The sequence below is a fragment of the Columba livia genome, chromosome 2, assembly GCF_036013475.1.
Source record: "Columba livia isolate bColLiv1 breed racing homer chromosome 2, bColLiv1.pat.W.v2, whole genome shotgun sequence".
Classification (NCBI taxonomy): Eukaryota; Metazoa; Chordata; class Aves; order Columbiformes; family Columbidae; genus Columba; species Columba livia.
This window is the reverse complement of record NC_088603.1, coordinates 106,825,465-106,839,051: the sequence shown is the minus strand read 5'-3', so window position 1 is coordinate 106,839,051 and position 13,587 is coordinate 106,825,465.

The window sequence follows — 13,587 nt, the reverse complement described above, 5'->3', positions numbered from 1 at the left end:
TCAGTATTTAAAGAGGCCTGTAAGAAAGATGGGGACAGACTTTTCAGCAGGGCTTGTGATAGGACAAGGGGTAATGGTTTTAATCTAAAGGAGGGGAGATTCAGGTTAGACATGAGGGAGAAATTTTTTACAGTGAGGGTGGTGAAACACTGGCCCATGTTGCCCAGAGAGGTGGTAGATGCCCCATCCCTGGAGACATTCCAGGCCAGGCTGGACGGGGCTCTGAGCAACCTGATCTAGTTGAAGATGTCCCTGCTCATTGCAGGGGGTTGGAATAGATGACCTTGGAAGGTCCCTTCCAACCAAACTATTCTATGATTTGTCAGCTTGGCTGAACTTCAGCTCACCTACAAGTGCATTTTTTTCTGAAATTGGTGAGATTGAGTTGAAACCCAGATGCACAAAAGGGGGAACAGTCGCTGCAGCAGCAGCAGAGACTGAGACTATGTGGTCTGTTAATGCCCTGGAGTGTGCTGCAGTTCTTAAAAACTTGCCTCCTCAGTAATCCAATTTATATATGCTGAAGTGATAACATTAAGGTTGTCCTAAGATGCTTTTTTTCTTAATTGGGTCATGTGGGAGTTGCATGACAATTGCCTTGGGGAACAGTGGGCTTCACACACTGCAGTTTTGACAGGTAAAGCCCACACTGCTGGCTTAGGCAGATTCTTGTCATCTGAAAGACTGTTGTCGGAGAGCCCAAGCATGAAGAGCTGCACCTCTGCACCACCAGGTCAGTCCCTTTTTGAGCTGGGCAAAAGTACTGTTTTAGTCACTTTTAGACACATCAGGACAAAAAGCCAAGAATATCACAGGTCTGCGAAAGAGATGGTATCCTGCTGCTTAAACAGGGAGGGAAGCAGCCTGTTGTGAGATCAGCTTTTGATGAGCAGCAGTTTCCAACAGATCTGTAGGCAATGCAGAAAGAAGCCATGTGCCCCACCTGAAACAACTAAGCCAATGCAGGTCAGTGTGATAAAGCATTTCTGCCTATAGATGCACAAGTAGGGGATTTGATAGTATGGGAGGCAATAATTCCTTTCCACAGAGGAAGAACTCCACAGGGCTTAGCCCAGTTAATGTGAAACATCATAAACACTGGTGTCTGAAGGAGGCAAACTTTAGTTCCCCTTGCCAAGAATTTGCCCTACTTGATTATCCAGGGATAGGGTGAGGTTCATTTGCTGTGCTAATATGATAGACTTAAGATCTAGCAGGTCAGACAAATATATGGTACCTCAAATGGATCTTCCCGTTTGAAGGTGAAGGCGTATTTGTACTCAGTCCCGAAGTCCAAGAAGCCACATCAGGAAAAGCAGATAAACAGCCGTGCCTGCAGAGTCAGGTGTGTCAGACGCAAACTCCGAATTTATAAAAGAAGGCAAACCAAATCTTTTAGATGAAGTACAAGTGGAAAAGGTGGGAGTGCAAGGGGAGGACTGCAATCCTAGGGCCACCAGACTATGAGCTGGAGGAAAGGCGAGAAGTCTGTTCTGGCATAGGAAGCGTTGATGTGCACTGCTACACACAACTGGGAAAAGTAGAAGGGCCTGTGGTGGAGATAATGTTTCACTTGGTCTTGCCTTCTATAGTGATTAGGGTATGGGCCCAATCTTGTAACTCCACATTCCTGAATCTCTGACTTTAATCACCAAGAACAGTGTATAATCACAAGGACTTCAGGCTTCTTAGTGGGAATTGGAGAACGCGCTGGCTGTTTAACGCAGCATCCTTGCATCCAGATCAGTACTGCTATTTCAGCATCAGGCTTCTGGAGGTTGTCAGTCTTGATAAATGGAAACTCTCAAAGCGCTGAAGGGTAACACGTTTCTATTGTAGCTAACTCTTGTGATGTTTGTTTTAGAAATGACTCAAGTATTCATGTCAGCTCAAGAGTAAGTGTTAAGTTGCTGAAACAACCTCCTTACTGGGGTGCAGCAGAAGGGAAGGATTTTTCTTCCATGCAGCTATTGTATCTGATCATCTTTTATTCACTTTGTTTAGAACACTGGAAGGAAGACTGACTGGGAAGAAAGTCAGTAGCTCAAAAACTGTATCAAGAGTGGTAATATCTATTGCAATAGAGATATTTATTTATCGTGTGAGCACAATGTTTTCTTCTAAAAATAAACCACATACAAACCAAACACCCCTATAATAATATTACAATTTTATTTCTGAAATTTGCTTTGCTGTCACTTACAATCTAAACCATTTTTAATCAAATACCTGCAGTTGAACAGAAAGCTACATATAGTATGTCTTCACAGAACTTCAAGATGACCATGCGGCAGAAAATATCAGCACCAACCATTAACATAAACAGGTGCTCCTAAAGGTGCAGCTGAATGTTCCTGGCTAAAAGACATCGTTAGGCACTTTCTGAGATGGAATTTTGCAAGGCAAATGGGGGGCAACTGATTGTAAAAGGCTTATTGCGAGGCTGAGGCATTGCTGGGGCTGGATACTCTTTGAATGGCATCTCGATGTCAGCCCAGGTCCATGCTGATTTCGCTTGCTTTCTTGTTTTTAGGGAACAGCTAAATGACACAGATTCTCCTTCCTCTTGAAGAGGTAAATTGTAAACATCCCTCTAGACTCCGAGATTCCCCTTCTAGAGCGATCTGTCTCAGCTGCGGCAGTGCACAGTTCCTTTCATGCAATTAATGGGACAGTTATATCAGAATGATGAGATCATGTGTTTTGCTGAAAAGAACAGAGATCTTTCATGGACAAATAGAGCGGTATTTAAATCTTTGCAAATAAAGCACCATTTTATTCAGTGAAAGTGGGTGACTGCTACAATTTGGGTAGGTACAGCATGGCATGAAGGCGAACTCACTATGCAGAGTGGTAGGTAGAGCTTTGGGATGGCTGTCTCAGAACAAAATAAACCTTGTGTGTGTGTAGAGTAGTGGTAATGTGCAGGTGGTCTATTATTACCTAAGAAAACTAAAGTCTGTTGGAAGTAATTTAATTTGTTTGCTAAATAAATGTAGAAGACCCATCGTGGTCTTTTCCAGTGTCTCAAGATTTTAATGTAGGTAGATATTGTGTGTGTAAATCAAACTATAGTGGTAGATAGCTCTGTACTCTGGGGCAACCACTGAGACTCAAAGTGATCCTGAGTTATGAGCCATATCCAAACAGAAACATGCAAAATATTTCCACTCTTGATTCTTCAGGCTTACATGTTTCCACAAGAGAAAAATCTAATGACATTGCTAAGAGAAGTGAGTCTGAGATATTTTTACAATTCTTTCTTTAAGCTGCAAAGCATATTTTTTTTCTTTAAAAAGTAATTTGAGTGCTAAGTTTAGTCTGACTTTTGACACGCTTCTAAATGACATCTGGATTTCTTACAAAATCATGTCCCTGGTACAAAGCTGAGACTGCCCACTGATAAACAAATTGCTCATGTAATTCTCTTCAAGAACAGACAAATCACAGCCACACTGACTCCAAAGCTTTTTTGGTTCTATTTCTGATGTTCTCAGGGGCTGCTTTGAATGCACTCAGCATCTCGCCTGTGCCTGGATGGTTGCAGTTAACCAGCAAGTAAAGTCTGTACCGGTTAATAGTAGGACTTGCAGATGGGGAGAAGCCTCCTTGGTGTCACTACAACCTCCACCGAGTTACAGAGGGTGTGTGGAAGCAGAGAGGCCCAGCAAGGCGAGAGAGTCTCTTGTGCTTTCAGGATAACACATGGACCACAGCAGAGAAATAAACAAATAGCACTGTAAAAACAAAACCAAAAAGACTTAGCAAAACTCAACAATAAGAAGATAGTTCTAATAAGCAGAAACAGCCTTTTTTTGTCTATTATTTGTCTAGTTTCAAAGCAATTATCTTTGGGATAGTCACATGCTAAAAAGCTGTGAGCGGCATAGCTACAAATAAACCATAAGCAGGTATTTGCCCATTTATGCAGATTGGTGAAAAGTCTCAAGCTTAAGGAATGGGAGATTATTTCATACATTTATCATCTTTCCAGAAAGACATAGCTTGAAGAAGTGAAATTTTTTGGAACCAATGTAACTTAGATTGGTGTAAGATACAGGTGTGGCTGCATTTTATAAAAATGTTGCCAGACTGTCTGACATAATGTAAGCATACGTATATTGAGAGGACATATATGTATATATGCATAATCTGCTCTGTCCCTAACTCCTTATTTTAAATAAACTACTCCAAGTCAACTGTTTTGCATTAAGTGCCTGCATGCAAATAATTATTGTCAGCTCAATATGAGCTAATTTGAAGCCATTTATTTTCTTGGTTAAAGACCAATTTCTTTTGCATGCATTGCTGGGGCAGAGCATACATTTTGTAGAACCTAATTGCAGATTAACTGGTTTGTAGTAAATTTTACATCCTTGCTTAACTTGTGACAATTTGTTAATGAATTCCTGCTGTTAGAGTGTGGCTTAGTGAATGTGATACTTAACAAGAGCAAGATGTCCATCTGTACAAGTGAGGCAGAGCTTCTACCAAGGAGAACTTCTTTCCATACGTATTCCCAGTTCATCCTTTGCGCAGTCTCCATTCTGTGCAAGGAAGGGGAAAACTGCTGTAGAAATAACATGTATAAATGGAAAATTATCACAAATAGAGGCTAATGCCACAGTGTAAACTGACTTGTATTTCTGCAAATGATGATACAGTATCAGAAGAATTTCCAAAATGGCATTAATCTGCAACAGGAGTTTTTCAATGTTAGGATTACCATCCATCCTCTCACTTAAAAACAAACAAAACTTTAGTATATGACATCAATACCTATGGTGTAAATAGTTTCCTAACCTAGGAAAACTATTTCCATTTTTACTTGTGAAAGTCTCTGTTACATAATGTATAATGTGTAGCATTTCTAATGAGTTGCGGAGGACTATCCTTGAACATAGTACTTTGTCACTCCTAAGGTTTGAGAGACAAATATAGGGGTTCTCCTTCCATCTCCTCATGTTAAACTTCTGAACCAGGGTATAATTTCCACAACATGACAGAACACATCTTGACACTTTAGCACTCACTAGGGAGACATGTGAGTGACCTGTTAGGCTGGTATCTATAATGATGATACAGAGCTTTGGAATTGAACTCATTTTAACTACTCTTACATTCGTACAGTCCTAAAATTACATTTGGCCCTTTGAAGGCAACAGTGAGGTTGATGTGGCCCCTGGTGAAAATGAGTTTGACACCCCTGAGAGCTTTGGAGACAAACTTTTGAGATATACTTTTTATTTTTCACCCACAATTTTTGAATATATTCTCTAGTAGTGTCTTATTTAAAGTGGTTCAGCTATCCATCAAGAGTGCTGAAGGTGCTTGCCAAAGGAATAGTCAGTGTATTAAAGGAAAAAGGATGGAAAAATCTAACATTTGTATGCATTTTTCATTCTTGTAACTTGTCATACTGATGCTAAAATAACTGGGAAAGATAATTTTTAGTGTTTTTCTTTTAATAGACCTCTATCCTTGGTGTCTGTAAGGTATTTTAAGATCTGTAGGTAGCCCGCTTATAAATAAATGGGTAGCTAATGAAGCACCTGAAAGAAGAGACAGCAAGTTATTGGAGGAACTCCTGTTAATACACTCGTACAGATCTGAGTATTCGAGAACGGTTTGTCCTTTTTCAAGCTGTTTGTGATCTAGTGGTTGGAGTTTGAATGCAGGAAGGAATTCTGCCACTCAGCCTTCTCTGAAGTTGTTTTCTGGTCTATAGAACAGGAATAATGCTTGTGTGCGTCTGGCGTGGTGAGACTGAACTGATTAGTGACAACAAAATGCTTTGAGAGTCTTTAATGGAAGGCATTAAACAACTGTATGCAGGTTTTCAATATTAAAAATATATTACAGACAACCGGCAAAAGCAGTGGGGAGGATAAAAGAGGTCACTAGGATACGTTTATCGTGAAAGGGCAAAGAGCCAGTTCTGAAGAACCTTTTGGGAGGAGGAAGCCAGAAGGGAATAATGTCACAGCCCTATTTGCAGTATTTCTGTAAGCAACTGTAGAAACATTTTTTCCAGACATGAAAATATACATCTGGTGACAGTGGCAGATGAAGAAAATCAGGCATTCGGTCAACAGCACGTTCCAATTGTTCTCCTTATGGACAAGACAGGTATCCTGTTCAGCAGGCGGGAGTGCCTGAAGGTGATGTAGAGCTGCCTGTTAAGGAGGAAAAACACTCAGCTACTACTCATATGACAATATATGCAATTTAAGTAGTGTAATCTGCCCAACCTGTTTGCCTTAATTTTTATTGTCTTCTGTCATAGGAAAGTCTTCCGATTTTTCAGTGCTGCATTAACGCAAAGGCTTTAATTTAGGAGTCCAAAAGTGGGGGGCGGGGGTGGAAAATAAAGGAGAAAGAGAAAAATTGTAGGAAGTGGACACTGGCAACTTTTCAGAGCTCTCCAGCTTTACCCTTGGAGATACTTGAAGGGCAGAACTCAAATAAATTTATTGCAATGTAGGGTTCTTAAAATGAAGGCAATTATATTTTAAAGTTTAAGCATTGACCAGGTGCTCTGTACTGCACCACTCACAAAGGGAAGATGATCCTAATAACAAAAAATCAGGAACTTTTTCTGAAGTGTGTAAATAGAAAGAATTATTCTGGGAAGCCCTAAACAAGAAGAATAAAGTAGCTTTTTAAAACACATGGATGTGTCAGGTTTAGTGGGAAGGCTCTGAAAGCTGGGAGTATGGGCAGCTGAATAGGAATGATTATATTGCTGTACAAAAAAGAAGCTTATAGATTATAATACGGATTCTCCCATTACAGTTCAGCATAAGATGATGATGCTGTTATTGATAATCAGTTCTATTACACATACTTCTCATATGATTTCCCTCTTTTTGTTTAAGACTATCCAAAGTTTTGGAGTCTTTTGGCACAGCATTCTTTGTCAAATGCTTTTTCTGTAGGCTTTGTGTGTGTACGTGTGTAAAATGAGCCTGATCCTTGCCCTACTGAAGTCAGTGGGATTTCTGATGTGAACCTGAAAAGAATTAGGATCTTTTCTAAAATATTTGGCAATTTTTGCATTTGAAAGTGCTTTGCAAACTAATTGGTCCCCTCACAAGTAACATAAACCAGTGCAGAAGGACGGACAGCTAAAAAAGTAATTCTGGCTATGCTTTTGGAGAAAAAAAGGGGTTTGGGTAGTACTTTAAAAATAAAAATTAGAATCATAGAATCATTTTGGTTGGAAGAGACCTTCAAGATCGCAGAGTCCAACCATAATCTAAATCTGGCACTAAACTGTGTCCATAAGAACCTCATCTATGTGTCTTCTAAAGACCTCCAGGGATGGTGACTCCACCACTTCCCTGGGCAGCCTGTTCCAATGTCTGACAACCCCTTCCGTGAATAATTTTTTCCTAATATCTCATCTAAACCTCCCCTGGCACAACTTGAGGCCATTTCCTCTTGTCCTATCACTTGCTACTTGGGAGAAGAGACCAACATCCTCCATGCTACAGCTTCTTTCAGGCAGTTTTAGACAGCGATCAGGTCTCCCCTCAGCCTCCTTCTCTCCAGGTTAAACATCCCCAGCTCCCTCAGCTGCTCCTCATCAGACTTGTGCTCCAGACCCCTCACCAGCTTCATTGCCCTTCTCTGAACTCTCTCCAGCACCTCAATGGCTTTCTTGCAGTGAGGGGCCCAAAACTGAACACAGGATTCAAGGCAGGGCCTCACCAGTGCTGAGTACAGTGGCACAATCACTTCTCTAGTCCTGCTGGTCACACTATTCCTGACACAAGCCAGGATGCTGTTGGGCTTTTTGGCCACCTGGCCACACTGCTGGTTCATGATCAGCTGGCTGTCAATCAACACCCCCAGATCCCTTTCCACCAGGCAGCTTTCCAGCCACTCTTCCCCGAGCCTGTAGTGCTGCCTGGGGTTGTTGTGACCCAAGTGCAGGACCTGGCACTTGGCCTTGTTGAACCTCACGCAATTGGCCTCAGCCCAACGATCCAGCTGGTCCGGATCCCTCTGTATGGCCTTCCTACCCTCCAGCAGGTCAACACTCCCACCCAACTTGGTGTTGTCTGCAAACTTACTGAGGGTGCACTCAGTCCCCTTGTCTGGATCACTAATAAAGAGATTAAACAGAACTGGCCTCAATACTGAGCCCTGGGGAACACTACTTGTGACCAGCCACCAACTGGATTTGGATCCATTCACCACAACTGCTTGGGCCCGGCCCTCTAGCCAATTCTTTATCCATTGCTGAGTACACCCCTCCAGGCTGTGAGCTGCAGCTTCTCCAGGAGAATGCTGTGGGATAAGGCGTCAAAGGCTTTACTGAAGTCTAGTAGACAACATTCACAGCCTTTCCCTCATCCACTAAGTGGGTCACCTTGTCGTAGAAGGAGATCAGGTTGGTCAAGCAGGACCTGCCTTTCATAAACCCATGTCGACTAGACCTGATCGCTTGGTTGCCCTGCATGTGCTGCGTGACGTCACTCAGGATGATCTGCTCCACGACCTTCCCTGGCACTGAGGTCCAGCTGACAGGCCTGTTGATCCCAGGATCCTCCTCCTGTCCCTTTTTGTAGATGGCTGCCACATTTGCCAACTTCCAGTCAACTAGGACCTCGCTGGTTAGCCAAGATTGCTGATAAATAATGGAAAGTGGCTTGGTGAGCACCTCCGCCAGGTCCCATCTGGCCCCATAGACTTGTGTGTGTCTAAGTGGTGTAGCAAAATTGTAGAATAACAAGCAGTGAATAGCTGCTTTTTGGTCCAGTAGGCAGAATGCTGTGGAATAAACCAGGAGAATTTGGATGAGTTCCTGATTCTGCCTGTTCTCATAGTTCATTAAGGCAAAACATATTTCTTTTATTACTTATATTCTCTGTCTGTGTCATGGAAATATTAAGGCATGTCCTCCAACACAAATCAGTCTGAGGCTTGGGAATGAAAATGAAAACATATTTAGGAAATTCTATTATAAACAAGAATCTTGTATCTTTCACATGGTAAAGACTTTGTATTGCAAGGCAGAAAATACACCTGTTTGTAAATTGATAATGACAGAGTACATTCTGTGTATTAATTAATATGCTAAATTACTGAAGCAGTGTCCAAAGTGTGTTAGTGCCATGGGAGAGTTTGGAAGTAGCATTTTATTGTAATTATTATTCTGCATACTGGAGGCTTTTTTTTTCCCTGATCTGAAAAATTTACTGACTAATTTGAAAGCAGATAAATGGATGTGAAAGCATATGGAAGTTACTAAATATCTTTCTATTTTAATGTGGTAGTGCTATCAACATTTCAGCAAACTAGACAGTTTGGTATTTCAAATACTTATAAGTCAGAGAATCAATTCAAAACCGTAGTTGCCATTTTTACTTTAAAGGAATTCTGTCAAAAAGAAAAACTCCATTTCGGGTTAGGATTCCATTCTTTCAGTCTGTGCTGCCTCATAAGGCACTTGGTACATCCATAAGGATCAGCTAATTCCAAGAAAAATTGTTTCAGGTTCTTTTATAAGAGAAAAATGGTCAGGTAAATAAAAAAAAAATAGCTTTTTTGATGATCAAATATTGCATAATTGCAACATATGTTTTTGACTCTATATGGTACAGGACTCCATTTTGGATTGCTGTTCAGTCAGCCAGCCCCTCTGAACAGGGAATGTAATTTCTTTATTTATTATGGTAGTGTATGCAGTATTTGGTGGCTTACGTGATACAATCTGATTCCAGCCTATTCCTCTTGGTTCCTCGCAGGGGGTTTCCACATCGTATCTTTCTGGGCTGATTGGAAGCTAAAGCCAGACCGGGCAACCTCATCTGTGCTCATTCCCAGTGGAGTTTTTTTGCATTAGGCCCTCTTTTAGGAAAAAGAGAAAGGCATTACAGCCATTGTAGTTTGGAGAGTCTTGGGGTTGCTGGTTCCCTAAGCTGTGCATCAGTTGTGAAAATTCAGAAACAGTAAGAGTGGCCAGATCTTCTCATCCACTGTTTTTTAAAAGCTCCAAATTCACTGGTGTGTTGGTGTTGTCTTCTAGAAATTTCATGGTGACCAACAGTACAATTTTTGGAATTTCAATAAGTGATATAGGATGTGCATGCAACTGAGATTATTGCCACACCTCTCCCAAATTCTTGGATTACCTACTGGGGATGGTAGCTGGGAGAGTTCCAGTCTGGACTCAGCTGATTACCGTCTCTATAGCGCTTTGTCTAATGATGTCCTTTCCAAGTCTTTATATTGTTGAGAACAAAGAAATGTATGCTCTGTAATGTTGCATTACTGTGAAAACCTGAGGATGCAATCCTAATACTCATAACGCTTATTAAGTTTCCAGTCTGACATTGCATTTTATTTAGTGTGAAAACCTTTTTTAGTCGCGTCCATCATGACAAGAAAACCAAAACATCTCTTAAGATTTGTGGGATTATCTGAAACTGAGATTGACATCTAGGGGAGGGGTCTGCAGGTGTGTGGGTGGAATTGGCAGATGAACAACACGCTGCAGAATGCATGTGTGCGCACCCATGAACGGCAAACTAGCTGGAGTCTGATTTCAGTGAATGACTAGAACAGACGGGGAATTTTGTACAACAGCAAAATGCTTTAAGTAATCTTCCTTGTGCTGCCTTCCTTACATCCTTCCCGCCCCGCCGCCACCACCCATCATTGCTTTAATAACTACCACCTACGTAACAAGGCACACAAAGTGGTCCTTTTCTGTGACAGTGCGGTCACTGCAGTGACAAAATTACACACCACAGTAACACTCTCTTGTAAATACAGTCTGGGTCCTGGAACCCTGTGTTTGTGGTCAAGAGGGCCCCCCAAATCCCTCTGTGCACATCTGCTGCTTGGGCTCTGAGGCCTTGCACCTACTCCAAAGCTCAGTGCAGTGAGGCCTCCACCCCTCTGTGACTGAAACGGTATAATTTGCGTTAAGATCTTGGATCACTTTGGAAAAATTTCAGGATCTTTTATCAAAATATTTGTCAGACCTTTTCCCTTTGAAATGACCAAAAATATTATGGCAACTTTGTGGTATGTTTTTTGGATGTTGCTAATTTTTTTTAGGAGATTTGATTGGTTGCTATTCGTTCCATAAGCCACTTAATATAGAAATTTCCTTCCCTGACATATTCTTGTTAGTCTAATCGGGAAGGAGAGTGGAAGCCCTTGAAAGGAATGACCTTCTTGGGAATCATCCAAGAGAAAGAATATAACTTCCTGGCGTTAGTGAGAGAGAGTTGTCATATCTTTCTCTTTTGTAATGTCTTCCCCCACTAGATTCTGCCGTGATTAAAAACCCAAAACAACAACAGCGACAAAAATCAAACCACCAAAACCCAGTCCTCCCCACCCCAGCGGCTTGATTGAGCTGTGTCTTTTGGAAGCTAGCATATTGAAGATTTTACTGTCCCCATGTGCTGCAGGGTGCCAGTAAGACTGCAGACCTTTTTTTTTCCCAAACAGCAGCAAGTTAGGATTATGAGCAGTGCTTATCTGCTCGTGGTGGACAACTGGGAGATGAATCTGAAGGACCTCTTGGGTAAAAAACCCTACCGAATACTCTACTAACTAGTTTTAGGTGGTGTTTTATTTGTAGCATGCTTTTACGTGTAGTTTAGTAAGACTGGCTTATCACATGCCCATATGTTACTTGGCTATGTACTTACTGCAGTTTGAATGTTTTAAATTTCTTTTTCCTTTTTCTCTCAGCATAACAGATAATAGGAATCGGTAATGCTTGAAATACACTGATCTGTGGCTTCCTGGTGGGAAATAAGATGAGTCACTAGTAACTAAAACCAACAGCCATTATGTCCTTGGCTTCAAATTTGTTCTTCAGTCTAACTGTTCAAACCTTTGCTTTCTCCACTGGCTTCCTCCCTAGCAGCGCAGCACGTCTTGCAGACTGCAAGAACGGGAAGGGAGAGGTGACAGCAGTTACAGCAGATGTAACAAGTCCAGAGAACGGACCCTACGGCGGCTGGATATGGACACTCAAGACCGCACACTTCACCAGGTTGTATATCTCCTACCACATCTGATAGTGTGATTGGGCCGAGTATTGATTATAGAGTCAGCAGAGAACCTGCGTGCCAGGTTTCCTTGGTTCTTTCATTGGGGTTCTGGATGTATTAGTAGCAGGGGCGATTGCTGCACTCTTAGGAATGCAGTACCATGCTGTCTGGCAGTAACAGTGAAGTCACTTTTACTGTCAGATGAACGATAAATTAGTAAAGAAAAAAAATATAAAAACCCCCAACAGTCCATAAGTTGACTATACCATTACTAGGTTTAGAGAAGTCTTAGAAGAAGATAGAAAAATCACACATAGATCTGCCTATACCTTAAATAAACTTTCTCTTGTTTATCCAGGCAGCAGTCAGGATGCCTATAGAACCTCACGGATATGAAACCCCAGTATCGTGTTACTGTGAGTATTGCTTTCACTGAAGAGGTGCGCGGTTTGTTTGGTTTGTTTTTGTTGGTTTTGTTTGTTTGTTTGGTTTGTTTTTTAAGGTGAGTTCCTTCATATAACCAAGCTCTCTCTGGGTTTCTCTTTAGAACCTCTACACAGCTCCAAGATCTCCTATGATTTATAACTTTATGAGGGGAGAAATGTTAACACTCCTCTTAGGCTGTCTCTTAAGTTTCAGAAACACCGACATCCTCCAGACATGTTTAAGTGGAGACAGACACTGAAAGAACTTATAATGGTAATTTTGGTGGTTAAAAGGTAAAGGAATTTATACATCTGAGGAACTGTTGTCCTCTGGCAGGTGCCAGTATATTAGGTTGCAGATTATCTCATCCAGGGATATCTTGGATAGAACAAGAGTACCAGCAGTATTGAGTGTTGTCTGCGTTTCACTTTCCAGGTGTGGATCAATACATACATACACAGAGCTTTCTGAGTATATGCCTAAATCTGTACTTTTTCATTGTTTTTTTTGCTGTCCTCCTTCTACGTGCACAAAATATTCCAAATTGCTGCAGGTTTTTCCACTGGTGAGGTATTGTATTGAGATAACTTGCTACTTGATAGGTGGTTTTGCTATGCTTTACAAAGTTTTACATGGGTTAGGGATATTTCCTTGCACGTGACAAGAATCTATGATGTAAGTGAATGAATTCTTCTTTTCCCTGAGAAGTCATTGAATGGAACACAGCAGACACATGTCAAACTCATTTGTTAGGAAGCAGGTACAGACTGCTGGGGCGCTCTTGGAAATGGAGCACTTCACTCTTGAAAGCAAACTATAGAGCAAACCTGAAATCACGGCTCTCTCAGTTTGTCAGATTATAAGTAAATTATAAATACCAATGTATGGATTGTAAGTAGTTGATTATGTGATTGTTAACCCTGTGACCTTATGATGATTTTTGCAACTTTCAGGACAAGCAGCCCAAACATATAACCCAGTTTACCGAAAGGTGTTTCCTGTACTGTTTGACATTCCTTTGGCTCCTTGTGGCTTAATCCAAAATGTATTTGCTAAAATCATCTTTCACTGCTGATCTGAGTGTTTCTCTGTTTTGGAACTGTTCCATTGGTTCCGCATTTCCCACCACATCCAGTGA